Source organism: Heterodontus francisci, chromosome 1 (assembly GCF_036365525.1).
Source record: "Heterodontus francisci isolate sHetFra1 chromosome 1, sHetFra1.hap1, whole genome shotgun sequence".
Classification (NCBI taxonomy): Eukaryota; Metazoa; Chordata; class Chondrichthyes; order Heterodontiformes; family Heterodontidae; genus Heterodontus; species Heterodontus francisci.
Window position 1 is genome coordinate 143,672,730 of NC_090371.1, and position 21,961 is coordinate 143,694,690.

Here is a 21,961-nt window from a genome sequence, read left to right on the forward strand (position 1 = left end):
GGAATATGCCAGGGACCTTCTTCTGCAATTGCTCTGTCTCCCTGACCTCTTTCAGTCTCTCTAAAACCATTGGGAAGCTACCACCTTTGCTCCCGCCAGATCATTACCCAGGAGCAGGTTGACACCGTCCACAGGTAAACTAGGTACAATCCTCACGGTTACTGGTCCTGAAACAAAATCCCACTCCAGATGCACCTGATATAAAGGAATGGGCATGTACTTTCCTCCGATACCATTCACTAACACTATAGCATTCAAGGCACTCTCTGGGTGAATGGTCATACCTTTTCCCAACAGAAGAGATTGGGTGGCCTCTGTATCCCTGTGTATGACTCTGGGTTTGCTTGCCTCACTTGAGTGGTATGGGTTCACTTTTCCTTGCTACACCAAATCCTGGTAACTCTCTGGGATTTTGTAAAGTTTTTCTGCACTCACAGTGGTACGTTTACTGTGTCTTACTTCGGCAGTTAAAGCCACAGCCTGATCTGATGTGCTTTCCATCAAGACCCCTTTTCCTGCACTGGTCTGGTGTGCCCTCATTAATCCTATAGGTTCTGCCTGTAACTTCCAGCAGTCAGCTCGAAGGTGTCCTGCCTTGTTACAATGGAAATACACAGGTCTTCAGGTTGTTCCTGCTATCAGCACCATCCTTTTTGGCCTGAGGAGGGCCCCCTGTGTGTCCAACTTTCCCTTCTCGTTCATGGCTGTTCAGGCTCCTATCTCCCTCCCACCTTTTATCCTTTTCAGGTTTTGGGAGGTAACTAAGGAAGGGTTTCCTTAGGATAAGGGCTTACGTACAAATGTAAATTCATTAGCCAGGATTGCAGCCTGCCTGGCTCTTGGAACCTTTTGTTCTTCTATGTGGGTTTTAATGGAAAGGGGGAGTGAGTTTTTGAACTGCTCGAGAAGGATCACCTCTCTGACGTTTTCATACGTTTGCCATATCTTGAGTGCCCGTATCCACTGTTCAAAGGTGAGTTGCTTAACCCTTTCAAACTCAAGGTACGTTTATTCAGGCGGCTTTCAGAGGGTTCAGAATTTTTGGTGGTACGCCTCCGGTACTCGCTCATATGCTCTCCAGGATAGTATTTTTGGTCATCTCATAGTCTGATGAACTCTGATCAGACAGTAGTGAATAAACCTTATGGGCTTTTCCTGTTAGATTGCTTTGAGATAAAAAAGGTTTAGCTGTCTGCTGGCCACTTCAGCTGATTTGCAAGCTTTTCAAAAGGGATTCAAAAATGCTTCCACAACTCCCTCATTGAACTTTGGTATCAAGTGGTAGAACTTGAAGAGCTCAGCACTCGGCCCTGAGCTAGGTGTAGTTCCCTCACTTGCGATGCCTTCACTGGTTGCATTGGGTCTTCCCCTAGTTAGTTTGAGCCTCTTTAACTCTCTTTCCTCCTTCTCCTTCTGGACAGCTCTTTCTTTTTTCCTTTCCTGACAATCTCTCTCCTCTTTCTCCTTCTGGAATTCGAATTCTAGTCTCCTCTGTTCTAGCTGTAACTTAGCTAACATTGCCCTCTCTGTTTCCAACTCTAAACCTGTTTCTGAGTCTTCAGGTTCAAGTGCAAAATTGTTGGCCATGTGTTTTAGGATTTTGGGTTTCTTATCTTTTGGATAGATAGCAATCCTAAACTGCCCAACTACATTCCCCAGCCCTTCAATAGATAGGGCTTTTAACCTGGCCCAAGTTACTTCACTGTGGTTTAGGAAGGTACTGGCCTCGAATGCGTAAGTGTTAGTACTCTAACAGTGAAAACTACAAGAACACCTGTACTGAATTTGTTTGCATTTTTGCTAGGGATCAATTTGGTTTCCCACTTCCAACTTCTCAATTGTCTTTGGCTTTTGATCACAGATGCAAGCTCTCAAATTTCTGTTATAATCACATGAGGAGGGGTAAAAAGGCTGCCCTCTTGTCCCTCTCCTTGTTTGACCACAATAGGGTTTATTCCTTTCTAAATAGTGGATGTGTTTACCAACACATTGAGTGTTTAAGCCTTTATGTGCTATGCTCATAAAAGAACCAATCAGACAGGTTTTCTTGAGTTTAAAAAGGAAAGAGGTGAGTTTATTGTATTTAAAATAAGTAAAATAACAAAAATATACTCCAACTTTTACATTGACACAAATACGCGCACACACACACACGAGTATCACACACACGCACACAAATAGGTTACAAGTGATTGATGAAGCATAGTTTTGTTGGGTTAGAGTCCAGAACAAATAAAAATAATATACAGTCTGTAGGGTCTGGTAATTCAGTGGTCTTCTGGCTGAATTCATGGTTCTGAAGTCTCTGGCTGGTAGAAATGCACATGCAGCTGGTCCACCTAGTTCAGAGTTTTCCTGGAGAGAGGGATGTAGGTGGCTTTCTGCCCCGGGGTCTCTCTGTAGCAATGGTAGACTTGGATGTTCCGCAGTCACAGACATGTTTTGAAACTTGTGATGTTACCTGGAGAGAGAGAGAGAGAGAGAGAGACAGTCCCACCAGGGTCTTGCACTGGTTAGCTCTCAAAGCTTGTCAGCTGTGTGTAACAAAAAAAACTCCAAGTTCACACAGCCTGGGGACACTATCACATGGTTCTCTCCGTACTCTTTTTTTAAATGAGGTCCAAAGTCTAAGAATCCCCAATCTCTCAGATTGTATTGTTTCAATGTTTACGCCCTGGAGGTATGTCTCCAATAGTGAATGCTCTGAGATGACTTTGCATGTCCTACTAATGAGGGTGATACTGGATAATTTACTCAACTGTTCAAGGAATTGTCTTGGATGGGAGCTTTTTAGACATGCATATCCATTTTGATGTCCTGTAATGTGAGATATTTCAATGCACATTGTGGTGACCATCTCAGCTGCCAGTTTTTTGAAAGTTAAATGTAGGATTCCAAATTTTCTTTTAAAAATTTAATGTAGGTTTCCAAACAATGAATTAAAAATCCTCATTCTGCATAGCATGTTTTCTTGACATGATACATTTTGCTCGGAAATAGGTATCTAAATGTGTAAAGGAGCAGAGGGATCTGGGGGTACAGATATACAAATCACTAAAAGTAGTAGTGCAGGTTAATTTTTTTTTATTCATTCATAGGATGTGGACATTGCTGGCCAGGCCAGCATTTATTGCCCATCCCTAATTGCCCTAACTGAGTGGCTTACTAGGCCATTTCAGAGGGCATGTAAGAGTCAACGACATTGCTGTGGGTCTGGAGTCACATGTAGGCCAGACCAGGTAAGGACAGCAGATTTCCTTCCCTAAATGACATTAGTGAACCAGATGGGTTTTTACAACAATCGACAATGGTTTCATGGCCATCATTAGACTAGCTTTAATTCCAGATTTCTTAATTTAATTCAAATTCCACCTTCTGCTGTGGTGGGATTTGAACCCATGTCCCCAGAGCAATACCCTGGGTCTCTGGGTTACTAGTCCAATGACAATACAACTACGCCACCGTCTCCCAATAATTCCATAAAAAAGCAAACAAAATGCTGCAGTTCATCTCTAGAGGTATAGAACTGAAAAAAACTGAAAAGTTATGTTAAACTTTTATAAAATCTTGGTGAAACCACACTTGGAGCACTGAAAACTTCTGGTCTTCATATTCTAAAAAGGATATATAGTCATTGGAGAAGGTGCAAAACAGATTTAGTAGAATAATACCAGAACTAAGAGGTTGGGTCTGTTTTCTGTAGAAAAGAGGAGATTGAGGAGAGATCTGATAACGGTTTATGAACGGGTTTGATAGGATGGTTGTAGAGAAGATGTTTCCACTTTGGAGGAGATCAAAACTAGAGGCCATAAATATAAGAGTCACTAAGAAATCCAGTAATGAATTCAAGAGAAACTTCTTTACCCAGAGAGAGATTATAATGTGGAACTTGCTACCACAAGGAAATGTTGAGGCTACTAGCGTAGATGCATTTAATGGGAAGCTACATAAACACATAAAGAAGAAAGGGATAGAAGGATATTGTAATGAGGTTAGATCAAGTAGCATGGGAAGAGGCGTGTGTGGAATATAAACACCAATGGGTCTGTTGGGCTGATTGCCCTGTTTCCATGCTGCAAATACTATGCAATACTATCTAAGATAGATAGACAGAACTTTTAATGTTTAAATCATACAGACAATCAAGAAGAATTAAAAAGTATCAACCTTATAGATTATACCATTTATTTTGCACAACATTTAGTTATCTCAATGCTCCAACCTAGTGTGGTTAATTTTGAAAACTATTTACAGGCAATTTGCCTCCTGCAAAACATGAATATGTCAATTGTAATGCACCACTGAGAAAATAAAATATTATGTTGCAAAACTTTAAATAGTGCTAACATTTTACAGACCGTTCATTACATTAAGTCATCCAACAGATGGTCAGAGATAGCATATTAAATAACTTGGGATGATTGCAGCTGCCATAGCTTTCTGCTAAAAGTGATTATTAAGTCATAATTTGCTTTTCATGTGGTTTGTTAGCTTAGCTCAGTTAGATGTACATCTTCCTCTGAATCACAAGATTGAAGGTCCATGTCCTACTCAAAATATTGGGATGGATTTTCTCCCAGAGTCGAACCTGTGGCCAGAAACTGAGCATCTGAGGACAGCCCACAGGCTCTGGGCCATTGACAGACCAGCCAGCTTAACTGGCCTCGAGGCTGGAGGAAAGTAGTCTCTAGATCAGTGGAAGTCTCTGATAGAAGTGGAGACATCGCCCGAGTGAGACATAGTCAGAGTGTGAAGGTGGGAATTTGGTTTACGTGGGAATTCGGTGCAGAGGGGGAAAGAGGAATTGATGTGTGACAATCCTGCATAGAAGGTAAGTAATTGGCTGGTGAACTTTTTCTCTTATCTAAACTACGGAATTTTAATTGGTGTTAGTATAACATTAATTGGAATAGTAACCATAAGAAACTTCTGAGACTCAGGTGATTTATTAGCAAGGTTTTATGAGTTGTAGTAAAGTTTACCAGCAATAGTAAACCTTACTAGAAGTGGAGCTTAGTCGTAAGGGTGTATATTAATTATAAATTAATTAAGAAAAATAAATTAATTTGCACATGACAAACATTGCAGGGCAAGTCATGTGTTGCGGCTGCAGTATGTGGGAGCTGGTGGACGCCAGTGTGATCCACGGCAAACATGTCTGCAGTAAGTGTCTGTAGCTTGAGGAGCTTCAGCTCAGAGTCAGTGAGCTGGAGGCTGAGCTACAGAAACTGCGATGCATCAGGGAGGAGGAAAGTAACCTGGACACTTTGTTCCAGAAGGCAGTCACACCCCTTAGGATAGTGTTGTCTGATTTAGTCAGTGGTCAGGGACAGGAAGGTGTGACTTCAAGTCAGGCAAGTAAGGAGATCATAGAAACAGAGAAAATAGGAGCAGGAGTAGGCCATTTGGCCCTTTGAGCCTGCTCCGCCATTCATTATGATCATGGCTGATCATCCAACTCAGTAGCCTGTTCCAGCTTTCGCCCCCTACCCTTTGATCCCTTTCAACCCAAGAGCTAGATCGAGAAGGTAGGAGTGGAGGAACCTCAGCCCTTGTAAATGAGCAACAAGTTCAAGGTTCTTGCAGCTTGTATGGGGAACAGCGAGGGCTGTAGTATGGATGAGCAGACTCACTACGGCACCATGGTACAGGAAGCCATTCAAGTGGAGAGATTTAAAAGGAATGTAGTGGTCGTAGGGGACAGTATAGTCAGGGAGATAGACACTGTTCTTTGCAACTGAGAGTGAGAATCCAGAAGGCTGTGTTGCTTGCCTGGTGCCAGAGCTCAGAACATCTGCTCAGGACTGGAGAGGAACTTGCAGCAGGAGGGGGAGGATCCAGTTGTTGTTATCCATGTAGGTGCTAAAGACAGAGATAGGACTAGGAAAGAGGTTCTACATAGGGAATATGAGGAGATAGGCACTAAATTAAAAAGCAAAACCTCGAAGGTAATAATTTCTGGATTATTGCCTAAACCACATGCAAATTGGCATAGGGTAAACAACATTAGAGAGATGAATGCCTGACTCAAAGACTGGTGTGGGAGAAGTGGGTTCTGGTTTGTGAGGCACTGACACCAGTACTGGGGAAAGTGGAGGCTGTACCTGAACTCTGCTAGGACCAGTGTTCTAGCGAGTCATATAACTAGGGAAGTAGAGAGGGCTTTAAACTAATTAGAAGGGGGAAGGGATGTAGGGGTAGATTGACTAAATTGAAGGGAAATGACAAGACAATAGATCAAGGTAGCAATAAAGGTAATGATAATCAGAGTATGGCAGAAAGGGACAGTGATTGCCAACTTAAGTGTATGCCAGCAGATAGGGCCAGAGTTTACAAAAACAGTAAAAAAAAATGAATTAAAGGCTTTGTATCTGAATGCCTGCAGCATTCACAGTAAAGCAGATAAATTGTCTGCTCAAATAGCAATTCATATGTCTGACCATTATCCATTACAGAGGCGTGGCTACAAGGAAACAAAAGCAGGAACCCAAATATCCAAAGGTACATGACTTTCAAGAAGGACAGGAAGCTGGGAAAATGTGGTGGGGTAGCTCTGTTAATTAAAGAGGGCATTAGTACTATAGTGAGAGATGACCTTAGTTCTAAAGATCAAGATTTAGTATCAGTTTGGGTAGACCTAAGAAACAGCAAGGGGAAGCAAACATTGGTTGGAATGGTTTACAGGCCACCAACCAGCAGTGGTAATGTAAATCACAGTATAAACCATGAAATTAGAGGTGCATGTAACACGGGTAATACAGTAATCCTGGGAGATTTCAATCTACATATAGAATGGGTAAATCTTATTAGCACTAATGTTGTGGAGGACAAATTATTGGAATGCATGAGAGATGGATTTCTAGCACAGTACACTGAGGAACCAACTAAGGAATGAACTATTTTGGATCCAGTATTGTGCAATGAAAAAGGACTAATTAATAATCTTGCTGTAAAGGAGCCTTTAGGAAAGAGTGATAATAATATGATCGAATTTTACATTGAGTTTGAAAGTGACATAGTTCAATCAGAAACTAGGGTCTTAAATCTAAGCAAAGGAAACTATGAAGGTATGAGGGGCAAATTGGCCATGGTGGATTGGGAAACTCCATTAAAAGGTATAATGGCAGACAGGTAATGGATAACATTTAAAGAACTAATATAGAGTTTACAATAGAAATACATTCCTTTAATGCACAAAAAACCAGCAAGGTAAGTGTTCCAACTGTGGCTAACAAAAGAAATCAAGGATTGTAATAGAGCAAAGGAAGAGCTGTATAAAGTTGCCCAAACAATGGTAAGCCTCAGGATTGGGAGCATTTTAGAATTCTGCAAAGGAAGACCAAGAAAATGATTAAGAGGAAAATATAATGAGAGTAAACCAGTGAGAGACATAAAAAAAGTCTGTAAAGGCTTCTATAGGTATGTAAAAAGGAAAAGATTAACAAAGAGAAATGTGGATCCATTACAAGGGGAGCCAGGAGAATTTATAGTGGGGAATAGGGAAATGGCAAAGAAACTAAACAAATACTTGGTGTCTGTATTCGTGGAAGAAAATACCAAAAGCCTCCCAGAAATAATGGAGAATCAAGGGACTAGTATAAACGAGGAGCTGCAAGATAGTAATATTAGCTTAAAAAAATGCTAGAGAAATAAATAGGACTTAAAGTAAATAAATCCCCTGGACCTGATGACCTATATCCCAGAGTGTTTAAAAAAGTGGCTGTAGAGATAGTACATGCATTGATGGTCATCATTCCAAATTCTATAGACTCTGGAATGGTTCCTGCAGATTAGAAGGTAGAAATTGTAACCCCACTATTGAAGAAAGGAGGGAGAGAGAAAATGGGGAACAACAGACCTGTTGGTCGAACATCAGTTGTAGGGAAACTGCTAGAATCTATAATAAAGGATGTGATAACAGGACACTTAGAAAATATTGGTAGGATTGACAGAGTCAACATGGATTTATGAAAGGGAAATCATGTTAAACAAACCTGTTTGAATTTTTGGAGGGTGTAACTAGCAGAATAGATAAGGGCGAACCGGTGGATGTGGTATATTTAGGTTTTCAGAAAGCTTTTGATAAGGTCCCTAACAAGGAGCTGCATTTTTAGTGTTAAACTTCTGATGGTAAGCTTCAGGGACTAACTCACATGCAACCAGAATAGCTTTTTTTGCCATCTCATAATCTGCAGAAGCCTCTTCAGAAAGCATGGCATCAGCTTCATGAGCTCTGCCTACCAGCCTGCCCTGAGTGAACAACGTCCAGCTTTCTTTCAGCCATTTCATCTGTTTGGGTTGTTTTTTCAAAAGATATGAAAAATGCCTCAACATCCCTTTCCTTGAACCTAGAAAGAGCCTGTATGAATTTAAACAACTTATCACCGGGTCCTGATCTAAATTCAGTTTCTTCCTGACCCGAACTTTCCCTGGATTTACAGCTACCCCTTTGTCACAGTTCCATCTCTTTTAGCCTAAATTCCCTTTCTTCTCTTTCACTTTCTCTTTGAAGTTCAAGTTTTCTTATTGCTATTGCTTTTTCTTTTTCCTGATGAAACTCCAGTTTTTTTTCATTTTGAACTGAATCCTAGCCAATTCCATTGCATCCTAGAGCTTCTTGGACCTACTACCTTCTTGTTCCTCGTATTTCCCTTCATCTGTATCAACATCATGATTATCTTCTACCAATTCCAGATGTTTGGCTATTATGTCAATTATCTCTGCTTTTTTGGCACCTGATTTCAATTCCAATCCCAATTTTTCTGCCAGTTCTTTTAATTTGTTCTTAGTTCAAGTGATCAAGTTGCTCAGGGAAACATTCTGCTCTCCCAAAAACTCTGCTACAACCACTAATGCCATAACAATGGTATAGATTGTACCTTATACAAGCGACCTGGTTCTTGTAATTTCTTCGTAATTGGGGTCAGATTTAGATCCCAACAATCAAGTTTCCAACTGATATGATCCCAGACTCGAGAGCAATTAATATGATGCCAATTGCAAGACCCCAATTTATGTTATCCCAGAGATGAGAAATTACTATGATTCCAAATGTGAGCCCTCCAAAATAGTCTGATTCTGATCCCAGACATGAGCCACCGAATTAAATATGATTCAATTGCGAGCGAGCCCTCAATTAAGATGTGGATCAAATCCCGAGAAACCCAATTAATATGTGATTCAAATCTTGAGTGAGCCCCCAATTAATACATTATTCAAATCCCGGACAAGCCCCCAATAAATATCGTATGACCGACTGCACTAGTCAAAGCCCCCAATCAAAATATACGATTCTGATTACGGTGGGAGAAATGCACTGTTAATTCAATCCCATCGCTCCACAGATCGCCTAACATATCATTTAAAACATTCCAAATTAAAGAAAGACCCAGCCAAATTGTACCATCTATTAACCCCCAAATGAGGTGAACCAAACCAGGTGTCTTTATATCAACAAATTAACTCTTTAATTAGAAGAACTAAATTCTTAAACACTATGAAGATATAAACAACATTTAAAATAGAAAAAATTAGAGTCCTTGCAAATTTACAGTCCAATGTTGCTTGAAATCCTCACAGCCATCCGCTGGGGGAAAAAAAGGTTCTTTCACAGTGGAACAGTCCGTAGTCTAATACCAGCAGTAAGTGATGCTTTCCTTCTCAAGCGAATTTCAACAAGTAACAACTTGCAAACACTTTCAGTAGAATCAATCTGACTTTAGAATTTTTGAGGGATAAAAGATTGTTACAGTCTAACTTCTCTTTCTTCAGTTCAAATTATCAGAGATCTTTGTCTTGGCTTGACTTTTTTTAGAATTTTGAGATATAATAATTAAACAGACTAAAATCCTCTTCCTTCAGTTTAAGTAGTTGAGAGCTCTTTTTCCAGGTGCTAACACTAGCTGTCTGTTTGTGTTCTCTGTTGGAACAAACTGTCTTCAACTAAAAAGCCAGTTCAAAATTGAATTGTAACAAATGTATCGCTAGATACAAGTGGCTATATCTATGGTAACAAGAATGCACCCTTTGAATCACAGTCTCTAAATGGTTGTATCCAACAGCAACCGAAAATGTATTTTCTCTAACTCCTGAGACTTGCTGGTTCTTAAAGCAGCACTGATCCTGTACAAGCCTTAAAGGCAAACTGCATATTCCCGGAGAAAAAAAACTACAGGACCATGACAACAGTGGCATCAGTTGAGATAACACCACTGAGACAGGTAAACTGTTCTACTGCCTTGAGGTTGTTACTGTCAATGCTGATTTACAGGTGGATTGTAATTTCCTCAGGGCTGTGATTGGTACAGCGCTTTTGTTTTCTTTATGCTAATAGTAAGGCCAAAGTCATTTGTTGCCTCAGAGAAACAGTTTACAATGAGTTGCATTGCCTCCTCCCTGTGTGCCAGAAGGGCACAATCATCACAAAAAGACAAAAGCTCCACAATAGGCTCTTTTGTGGAAAAATACTTCATCAGTAATTGGATGTACATGTCCATTCGATGAAGCAAGCTAGATTCAGATGCCTCTCCACTCATAAGCTATCAGGGCTTATGGGAACATAGGAAGATAGGAACAGGAGTAGGCCATTCAGCCCCTCGAGCCTGTCCCACAATTCAATGAGATCATGGCTGATCCGCAGCCTAACTCCATATACCTGCCTTTGGCCCATATCCCTTAATATCTTTGCTTAACAAAAATCTATCTATCTCAGATTTAAAATTAACAACTGTTCTAGCTTCAACTGCTGTTTGTGGGAGAGAGTTCCAAACCTCTACCACCCTTTTACCATCTCTACCACACGCTGGATATTCCCTTTTAGACTACTGTGTGCTCAAATGTATATTCACCACTGATCTACCAATGACAAAATGCATGAACACATCCCCCAGCAAAAAAAAAACAATTTAAATGGATTCTCAAATCAAAACAGATAATGCTGGAAATACTCAGACGATTACGCAACATCTGCGGAGAGAAAAGCAGAGTTAATGTTTCAGATCGATGATCTTTCATCAGAACTTGGATGGATTTTGATACATGTACACAATTAGACAGAAAGGGAAAATTGAGTCTGCCCATGACTCAACAATAAATGTTCAATGAATGTTCATTGAAAATAGAAATGAAACATGACAGCACCACTGGCAACAATAAAGTGGTAAAATATAAAAATGTATACTAAAATTCAAAGGGCCAGGCATATCTGGTTCGAGATAATACAAACTGAGTCAAATTCAGGTTTTCTTGAATAAATATCAGTTGAATCAGTTTTGATTCAGTTTTGAATGTATTCTTCCAATACAGAAGTCATGCCTATTCAGTAATTATTTTTCTGTGTGCACAGGGCTAATTTTATGGCTATGGCTGACATAATTGAAAATTGTTCTGGATTAACTGGTTAGTAAGGTGTGAAACAATACCCAGCAGCCATTCGTACTGCAACTACACTTTAGAGCTTGATTTGATTAACATCTTACATGTCACATCTGAGTCAAAATGGCAGGCTTTAATTTTAAACTTGTTTGTGATCAACAGCATGCCTTTCATGTGATTTCATGATATGCTGTCAAATCTCTATTACATATTGGTTTCAACATCTTACGGATGGCCTATTTAAGGTAATATTGAGTTGGTAATGTTTTGATGGTCTCTTTTCTCATATGTGCACACACAAGTGTGCACAATGGGAGTAATTTGACTTTATGCGATAGTATAAAATGAGTGATAGCAAATCGGCAGCCTGTTTTACATCTCGCCAAATTTTTATTTCCATTCAGGACAAAGTAGTTACATTTTATGCCTCCTGGAGCAAAAAAGCAGCACAAACTGTGCTTGTGATCAAGAAATTGCAATATGTTTGTCTAACAAATATAGCTTGCATTTATGTAGCGCCATTAACATAATGCAAAATCCCAAGGTGCTTTATATGAACAGTAGCAAACAAGATTTGATGCTGAGTCACATGAGGAGATACTAGGACAGGTGACAAAAAGCTTGGCCAAAGGGGACATTTCAGGTAGGTGTAGTATCTATGTAAATGGAGTACAACACCCATGTAACTAGCCTGTTTTATGTATATACATCATATAACACCAGTAGGGTACATATCATAAATATATATATATATAAAGTACAGTCTATATAAGACCATAAGAAATAGGAGCAGGAGTAGGCCATTCAGCCCTTCGAGCTTACTCCACCATTCAGTGAGATCATGGCTGATCTTCTACTTCAACACCATTTTCCTGCACTATCTCTGTATTCCTTGATGTTTTTAGTATGTAGAAATCTATCAATCTCAGTCTTGAACATAGTCAACGACTGAGCCTCCACAGCTCTCTGGGGCAGAAAATTCCAAAGACTTGCAACCTTCTGAGTGAAGAAATTCCTCCTGATCTCAGTCCAAAATGGCCTGCCCCTTATTCTGAGACCCCCCCCAGCCAGAGGGGCTTCCTGCATCAACCCTGTCGAGCCCTATAAGAATTTTGTATGTTTGAAAAAGATTACCGCTCATTCTTTTAAACATCAGAGAACAAAGGCCCAGTCTATTTAATCTTTCCTCATAGGACAATCCCTCCATCCCAGGAATTAGTTTGGTGAACCTTGGTCGCACTCCCGCTATGGCAAGCATATCTTTCCTTAGATAAAGAGACAATATTCCAGGTGCGGTCTTATCATGGCTCTATGTAATTGCAGTAAGACATCTTTACTCTTATACACAAATCTTCTTGTAATGAAGGCCAACATATAATTTGCCTTCCCAATTGCTTGCTGTACCTGCATGTTAGCTTTCAGTGACTCATGAACAAGGGCACCCAAGTCCCTTTGAAATTCAACACTTCTCAGCCTCTCACCATTTAAGAGATACTTTGTATTTCTGTTTTTCCTACCAAAGTGGATAACCTCACATTTCTCCACATTGTTTTCCATCTGCCAAATCTTTGCCCACCCGCTTAGCCTCTCCAAATCCCCTTGAAATATCCTCCTTACAACTCCTACTTCCACTTAGTTTTGTGTCATCTGCAAACTTGGAAATATTACATTTAATCCCCACATCCAAATCATTGATATAGATTTTGAATATCTGGGGTTTAAGCACTGATCCTTGCAGTACTCCACTAGTCACAGCCTGTCAACTCTGTTTTCTGCCCGTTAACCAGTTCTCAATCCATGCCAGTGTATTCCCCCCAATCCCATTGTGTTTACTAACCTCTTGGGTTGGATTTTAAAGCCCCTCCACCATCGGGAACGATGGCGGGGGGCAATGAAGATCAGTATGGCGGAGGCCCGCCACCAACCCCGATGGCAGAAGGCCCTGTACCAATCTCAGCGGCAGTGGCGAGGCCTCATTGCGGCTGCCCCGCCACTCGGCAACGGGACCACGATTTCCATATGGGAATTAATTTATATACCTGATTTAATGAAGGTCCCATTGACTCCTTAATTTCCACACCAAACTTCATTCGGGTGATCGACATCCCTACCTTCGAATCCCCATTCGGGTAAAAGTGGCGCAACAGCTGTGGGGAAGGGGGAGGAGGCTTTTTCTCTGTGTGAGAGGGGGGAGCGGGGTTACAATGCTGCTGATTGGTTGGGAGGTATGATGGGAAGGGGTAAAGGAAAAAGTTGCTGAACTTCGTGGGCGTGTGGGGGTGCGCGTGGGGAAGGTCAAATTTTCAATATCTGTGTTCCCGGGGGGAAAAGGGAAGGAATGTTGTGATATGCCATTGGGGGGAGGGCGGGGGGTGTTGGAGAGTGCATGGTTAGGTTATTTTATTCAGTTTTACCAAACTTGACATTACCTGGCCCTTTATTTTTAAAATGCACATCGATGGCTGTAAGCCCTTTAAAAATGGCGCCGGCACTTGCGCATTGATGGCGAACATCATTGCCGGCGGTGGCTCGCTCGTCTCCTCCATGTCATCATTTGAAATCCCGCTGGCTCCGTGACATGGTCCCTGTGTGCACGGTCTGCATTTTTTAATGTCTTAAAATGACACCCTCACCCTCCTCCAAGACATCGTCAGCCCCTGGCTAGCACTCTGGATGGCTGGAGGGGGACACCAGCTGGGGCGCAGCTGGCATCCATCCCAGACATCAACACCAGCATCACTGACTACTCCAGGCTACACATTGTGTCATACATCCTGTGCATGTCAGTGTGCTGCTCCTGCATCCACTCAAAGTGATGCCGCATATGGCTCTCCATAAGTTTGGCCACTGTCTTGATGGAGGAGTTCATACACTCAAAACCCTAAGCCATTGTGGAGCACATGAGCTGGATGGATTCTTCCATTCTCAGCCCATGAACCTGCATTGCCTCAGGGAACACTGACATGTGGGAGCACACCTGCTGCTGATGATGCAGGTAAAGCCTCATTTCCAGTGTTTCCTGAGGCCCTGCATCTGTGCCAAGCTGAGCAGGGCCGTTGCTATCCTCCCTCCTCCAAGGAGAATTTCCCACATGTGCCTCTGCCTCTGGCACTTCCTCTTGCACACTTGCACCATGCTCCTCACCCAGTACCACGCTATCTAAATGCATGTCAGGACTCATCGATGTGAGAGTATCTGCACTTGTCAGGTGTGACGGTGCTTCCTTGGTTTCGAGAGGTTCCTTGGGGGCCATGGAGGGAGTTGGAGAGCACATCCTCAGGTGAGCTCCTGCATCTGTGGGAGATGTAAGAAAAGATCATGAGAACCAACTTAGAACAGCAGAAGCCACTGCAATGCTGAGGCTACCCAATGCAACTTAGTGCTCAGCATGCTACAGGACACCCCTCTGTAATCATCATCTGCACCATGGCTTCCCATCCTCACCAGGTCCAACTTCCTCCATGTCCAGAATCCTGGCAATATCCATAGCTCTTTTCTCCGTTGGTTTTATCCTTTGATAGTGAAGAACCTCATTGCCCAGCATTTCCCTTTCCCACACATGATGAGCCTGTTTCTCCTGCAAGGACAAAAGAGAGCGAGATAAGGCACTCAAGTCCTCTGTGGCTAATTACATCTGCCCCTATCCATTAGCAGCTGCTTGAATCAGTGGTGTTAGGTCCTCAGAAGCACTATGGTTCTGAGCCATTCTGAGGGTGGTAGTGCCCTGGGCATGTTCCATGTTCAGGAGCAGCAAAATAAATGACTCAGAATTTCCTGAAAGCTTGCACCAAAACAATGAACTATGTCCTGTAAGAAATGCAGGTTTTTATATATTTTTCCTTTACGATGAATTTCAGGTACTGTGCTTCATAAATGTTTGTGTGGGCTTTTGGTAAACAGAGTTAACTGCTGGTAAGTGAAGAGCTGTTTGCATTGATTACGTTAGGCATAAATAAAGAATGTCATGTGATGATTAGGGATAACATGTTGTATGAAACTAGACATTTATAGAGACAAAGGGTAAGAAGTTAGAATAATTCAGAATGATTAAATGAAAATTAGAACTGTTTAAAATGATTGAGTCTGTCTGGAAAGTATTGCACAGGCATTCAAACACAGACTAACAATGGAGGCAGGAAAAAGTTGATTCAGATTGATTAGGTTGTTCGCATATTTTTAATTACATTGCTAAACTCTGATTGTAATTGTGTCACCAAAGAACAACTTAAGCTACAAATTGTCTGCATGCTTTAGACTTTGTCTATTGTGGTCCAGGATATGGCTGCGATTGTTGTAATGGTCTACAGATATAACTGTCAATGGGCTATTGATTGTATTAATTATGGTATAAATGGTGAGAGTTAATGTGAATTACTTTTACCAAATATGGTAGGATAAATCATGAATCTGATGGTTCTTCTCTGAACTGAGGCACCTATTGTAATACCTCTTTCTAAGACAGTGTACTGTCATTCTTATAATGTGGGTAAACCTTATGCTTTTGTATGATCAAATGTGTATGAACCTGCAGTAACTATAGAGTTAGTTTTAGACATTTGCAACTATTGGGAAATTACAGCTTGCTAAAGCAAGAGTCGACAGTGTTATGTGATGAGACAGTGTGAATAAACAGAGAAGCCAGGCGGTAGGTAAGGACAAGGTGTAAATGAAGAGTGGAATGTATTCCCTGTGTACAAATAATGTGATGAAAAATGTGACTAAGCAGACTGATGGACCTGACTGAAAATACACATACACAGTAACAATGTAGATTGGGAAGAGGCTTTGTCATTAACAAGAAAATGCGTAATGAGCAACTAATGAGAAAGTAACTAATGAACCTAGGACCAAAAGAAAGAATGCATGAGAAAGAAACCGAACCACCAGAATATGTAATTAGAACTGTATAAAAATTCCCAGAGCCTGCCTGAGGTACACTAGTTACTACTGAAGACAAGAAAAGATGCAGAGGGGAGCACATCATCTAGAGTTCGACAGTTTCTGGAAATCAAGGACCCATGGATAGCCATTGCTCAATGCCTACTGTTAAGTATACTGTTGACTCTTAATAAATCTGGCTGACTGACCATACTTCAGCTGTTGGCCCTGTCTCACCAGAGTGGTTTTCTTGTTCGAAATAAAGTAAATAAAAGGTATATTTTTCCTGCAGTCGTATAATATCCATTTTCAGTGCAAAGGATCAAGGCAATTTGGGCCGAAGTTACTTACACCTGTTTAACGCTACATTTGAACTTTCTTGATCTTAGATGCCAAGACCACAAAAGCTCCTCCAAAACCTTGTGTTGCTCATTAACAAAGCTGCAACCCCATGTAAAGCTGCAGCTTATGCTAATTTTCTGAATGTATGTCAATTCTGAACAGGCGATAAGTCTACACCTAAAACTTTAGATGCAGCAGATCCCACAGTTACATTTTTGGTATTGTATGGCAATTCATTGAGCAATTCTTTTTAATTTCTCTTCACTGTGACTTGCATCTTTGAATGCATCTTTACAGCATCAATACAGTTTGCATTAAAAGTTGAAATGCTTACACAATTGGATTGTTTAAACATGTTGGGGTAGATCCTAACATTATACAATAATGTAAAATGGGTGATTGTGAGTTTGCAGCCTATTTTGCATCTTTCCCAATTTTTATTTCCAGTGATTTCAATGGGGGTAGAAATTAATTCACCAGTTCGGAGCAGCGAATGATACCGGTGCTGTAGAACTGCAAAAATTACGCGCCATTTGTGCATGGCAAGCCCCTCCTAGTTTTAGATGAATTTTAGAAAGGAGGTCATAAACAAATGCTAAAGGACTTCTTTATCAGTATATTCAAGGGATCTAATGATTGGTTTAGGCTGATGTCAGGGATACCTCTCGAGCATTCAACCAATATGATGTTGTACATGTTTCCAACACTGCTCAATCACGGAGGTTTGGCCTTCTAAACTGGACCTTTGTAACCTAACTTTCTGCCCAGAAGATGGGTACATGGAGGGTCAATTTCACTCCTTAGGAATATAAAGGTAAGTAGCAGTGGTGTCAATAAATTGGAAGATTCAAACTTTAACAACAAAAAGGAAAACAAAATGATAGAACAAACTCTATCCTTAATGTCAGCATTTTTGTCAAACAGTCTCTCTAGTGCTTAAAATTAGGTATGTTCTATTGCTTTCGTTCGGAGTAAAACTGATAAGATAACTTTGCTTAAATATTATATTTTCAATATAGCAATATTTTAAGTAATTATTTGAAGTCCTCTTGAAATCTTTTGTGTATCTTCATTTTATAAATATAGATTTTTGCAATAATTTGTTTTGTACTTTATGCAGGATGTGTTAAGTTATTGATAACAAATAAGTAATGATTCTGAGCGGGGAAAACAAACATGAAAATCAATGTTTGGGAGAGAAATGCCACTCTGTATTAAAAGAAAAACTTCTTGGCAGGACATACCAGCACTAGTTATTATCCCTTTTTTGATTTTGTTCACTGAGCTGAAAGCAAAAGGCTTCTAATATAAAGCTAAATAATTAATACATGATGCCCTGTGTTTTTGTCTGGGTTATATCAGAACACAGGTGTTCTGCCATTTCTAAGGCACACTGGTTTATCAGCATTGAGACACCTCAGAGAGGGTTTCTTGGCCCCCTGTGGCAGTTATCCAGAGTCTGAGGGAACTGGGAGGACATTCTAGAAAATTCTGATAACTATGAGGGGCAGGTCATTGGATCTGAATGATGGAAATCTTGGGGAAAGTTAATGAGGTCAAGAAAAACTCGAAGAAGAAGGCTCTTGGGCACAGGGCATCAGCGTCTTGCAGTATTGGGCAGTTGGACAGATCTGGTAGCTCTGAGGGGCAGGAGGCTGAGAAGAAAGGGAGTCAAATTGCCCTTGGCCTTCTCTGGACACCACATTTCCACCTGTTTGCTTCCTTCCCAAACTCACCCACAGGCTCTTTTAGAATGCCAAACATTTCTACTTAAACTCAGAGATAGTAATCGATGTGTGCTTGAACATTCTCAAATTGCACATGCTCAGATGCGGTTGGTAGCTCTGGGAAATTGAGGGGGGAAGGATAATGTTCAATTCACAGCTACTCATTTAGTGCTGATAAAATGGGTGCTAGGCCTTCAATTTTTGCCTGGGTGTTTCTTGCACCTGACGTTCATCAGAAGTGCACCCAATACCATTCCAATTTGAGCTGGGAATATTTTAGTTATCCAGAATACCTGATGAATAAATGAAAATTAAAGTTCTGCACTTGTTTTAGGAGTGCACTACCAATTTCAACTTTCTAAGTGCTGGATTTCTTGATTCTAGAACCTGCCCACAAGTTTTGAGTAGGAAAAGTTGGGGGTGGGGAAGGGGGTGCTGCTGTGCAGCTCTAGTTAACTAAGTTAAAAGCAAAATACTGCAGATGCTGGAAATCTGAAATAATCATAAGAACATCACGCAAGCTCGAGGAACAGCATCTCATTTATCGATTAGGCACGCTACAGCCTGTCGGACTGAACATTGAGTTCAATAAACTCAGAGTATGACGGGCTCCCCTTTTTATGTTTAATTATTTTTCTTTTTTTCTTTTTCCTTTTTTATTTGGTTATTTTATTTTAGTTTTTTCAGTTCGTTTAGTTTGTTTCTACCCACTGTTTCTGTTTTTTAATGTTTGTGCTTGGAGTGCTTTGTGCTTTCCAGTCAATTCACATCCTCTCTGTACTAATGCTTTGTCTTTCAGTACACTATTAACATACCGTTTGCCTTTGTTCCATGACCTTCTGGTCAGTTATTCTCTGTGACCATGTCCTATCAACATCTTCGCCTTTGTTATCTCTTGCCCCACCCCCGTTTTAGCTTAAAGCCGTTTACATTTCTAATATTTGTCAGATCTGATGAAGGGTCACTGACCTGAAACGTTAACTCTTCTTCTCGCTCCACAGATGCTGCCAGACCTGCTGAGTATTTACAGTATTTCTAGTTAGCTAAATACCTGCTTAGTCGTTTTAGCTTGCTAATGGGCTTTTATGTCAATTTCTGGCTATGTCGGCTGCTCCAGTTGACTAAAAAATATTGACACAGGTAATCATGTAGAGTTATCAGAGAAGCTGCCGAGGGGCTTGTGGACAAAGTTGCTCTGCCAACATGGGTCTGCTGCTCACTCTGCCATTGTGGCTGGAGGATGAGGAGGGGGAAGAGCAGCAAATCAGAATGCTGAGACTTGCATCTGCAGGAAAAAAGAAGTAACGTGGGGAGAAGGAGGGTGCTAGAAAACTTACGCCACACACCTTCAACAGCACCTTCCAAACCCGTGACCTTTACCACCAAGAAGGACAAGGGCAGTAGATGCATGGAAACACCACCACCTGAATGTTCCCCTCCAAGTCACACACCATCCTGACTTGGAACTATATCACCGTTCGTTCACTGTCGCTGGGTCAAAATCCTGGAACTCCCTTCCTAACAGCACTGTGGGTGTACCTACTCCACATGGACTGCAGCAGTTCAAGAAGGCAGCTCATCACCACCTTCTCAAGGGCAAATAGTGATGGGCAATAAATGCTGGCCTAGCCAGCGATGCCCACATCCCATGAGTGAATTTAAAAAAAATTAATAGTAGGATGGACTGCATCAATCTGCACGGTAGTTGGACACCTTGAATATGTAAGTTAGTGGCTTAATGCCTATTGCAGGACCCCTTTTCCCAGAGTCAGAGAGGATTGCATCAGAAACTGGGCTTCAACACTCCCCAAGAACTTACCTCAGGCCCACTCCCAGCATTGCTGCAGCCCCATCTTGATGTGTGTTTCAATGATGTGCTGTCTGGGGATGTGCAACAGCCATTCACAACATGCCGGACTTATTTCATTGAGGTTCGATGTGCAATTTTGATCAGATCCAGAGCTACCTGTTCCAGCCCAGGGATTGCTCCCTGCATCGAGTTTGTGCTGGCAGGCTGGTGCTATAATCACTGTTTTGTCCAGCTTGCCTCGCCTTTGGGCACTCCCTAATGCTAAGGAATGTCTCTGTGTTTCTTTGAGTCATCTTTTCCTTTTCTACATTTCTATACAATTTCCCATGATTCTTTCTGCTCTAGCCATTAGTGCAGTCCGCTCTGCCCTAAACATGGACCCAACTTGTACTTCTCTGAAGATTTGTTGCTGGCCGTGGAACTTATGAATTCCAATGGTATGGCCTCCAGGCATTGTGCCTCGAACTGTTAACTCTCCAGCATCACCAAGAAGTACAAAGTAAATGGATTGCCTGGACACAACATTGGCACCTTCAGTAAAACAGACGTTTCCAGTAATTATCAATAGCCATGCCTGCACATTTCAGCCAAACAAAATGTCATATTATTTCACAAGATTCCAAGAAGGCAATACATTTCCACTGTGCAACTTCAATTGAGGGAAGGAGAATAACATGTGCATTGTGCGAGCTGGAAAGAACATAAAAAAGACATTTTTATTCAGACAATTTACAACAGTATTATCAGATGGAAAGAGTTTAGGGTGTCTTAATAAACTACAAAATATATAAAGAAGGTCAGCACAATTAATTATTCAGGGAGCTTGCACCAGTTACAGCATTTATTTTTATTGCTCGAGTTTAATTATGTTGCCAACAGATTTTTTAAAAACAAAGACCTTAAAACTTGAAGTGGTATTCAAGGTACCACAAATTCCTTCATAGTGTGTACAAAACATAAAAGTACTTTAAAAAGAGCTACATTATTGGAGGAGACATCTTTGGATGAGAAGTCAAAACAAGGCCCTATTTGACTGTTTCAATGATTCAGATGAACATTAAACAACCAAAGATATTATTTGAAAAAGAGCAGAGTCTTCCATTGTCTTTCCAAATTCTCTCTCTCAACCAATACCATTAAAATTAGAAATAAAAACAAGAAATGCTGGAAATACTCAGCAGGTCTGGCAGCATCTGTAGAGAGTGAAGCAGAGTTAACATTTTAGGTCAGTGACCCTTCTTCAGAACGGGCAAATATTGGAAATGTAAAAGGTTATAAGCAAGTAAAGTGGGGGTGGGGCAAGAGATAACAAAGGAGAAGGTGTAGATAGGACAAGATCACAGAATAGCTGACCCGAAGGTCATGGAGCAAAGATGGTGTGTTGAAAGACAAAGCATTAGTACAGAAAGGGTGTTAACGGACTGAAAATTGAACAGCCACAAGTACAAACAAGCAAAAAAAACAGTGGGTAAGCAAACTGAACAAACTAAGATAAAATAAAATAAAATAAACGCAAAAGAATATATGTAAAAAAAGGAAAAAGAAAAAAATAACTAAAAATAAAAGTAAAGTGGGGGGCCCGTCATGATCTGAAATTATTGAACTCAATGTTCAGTCCAGCAGGCGGTAGTGTGCCTAATCGTTAAATGAGATGCTGTTCCTCGAGCTTGTGTTGATGTTCACTGGAATACTGCAGCAATCCCAGGACTGAGATGTGAGCATGAGAGCAGGGAGGAGTGTTGAAATGGCCAGCAACCGGAAGCTCGGGGTCCTGCCTGCGGACTGAGCGGAGGTGTTCCGCAAAGCGGTCACCCAGTCTGCGTTTGACCTC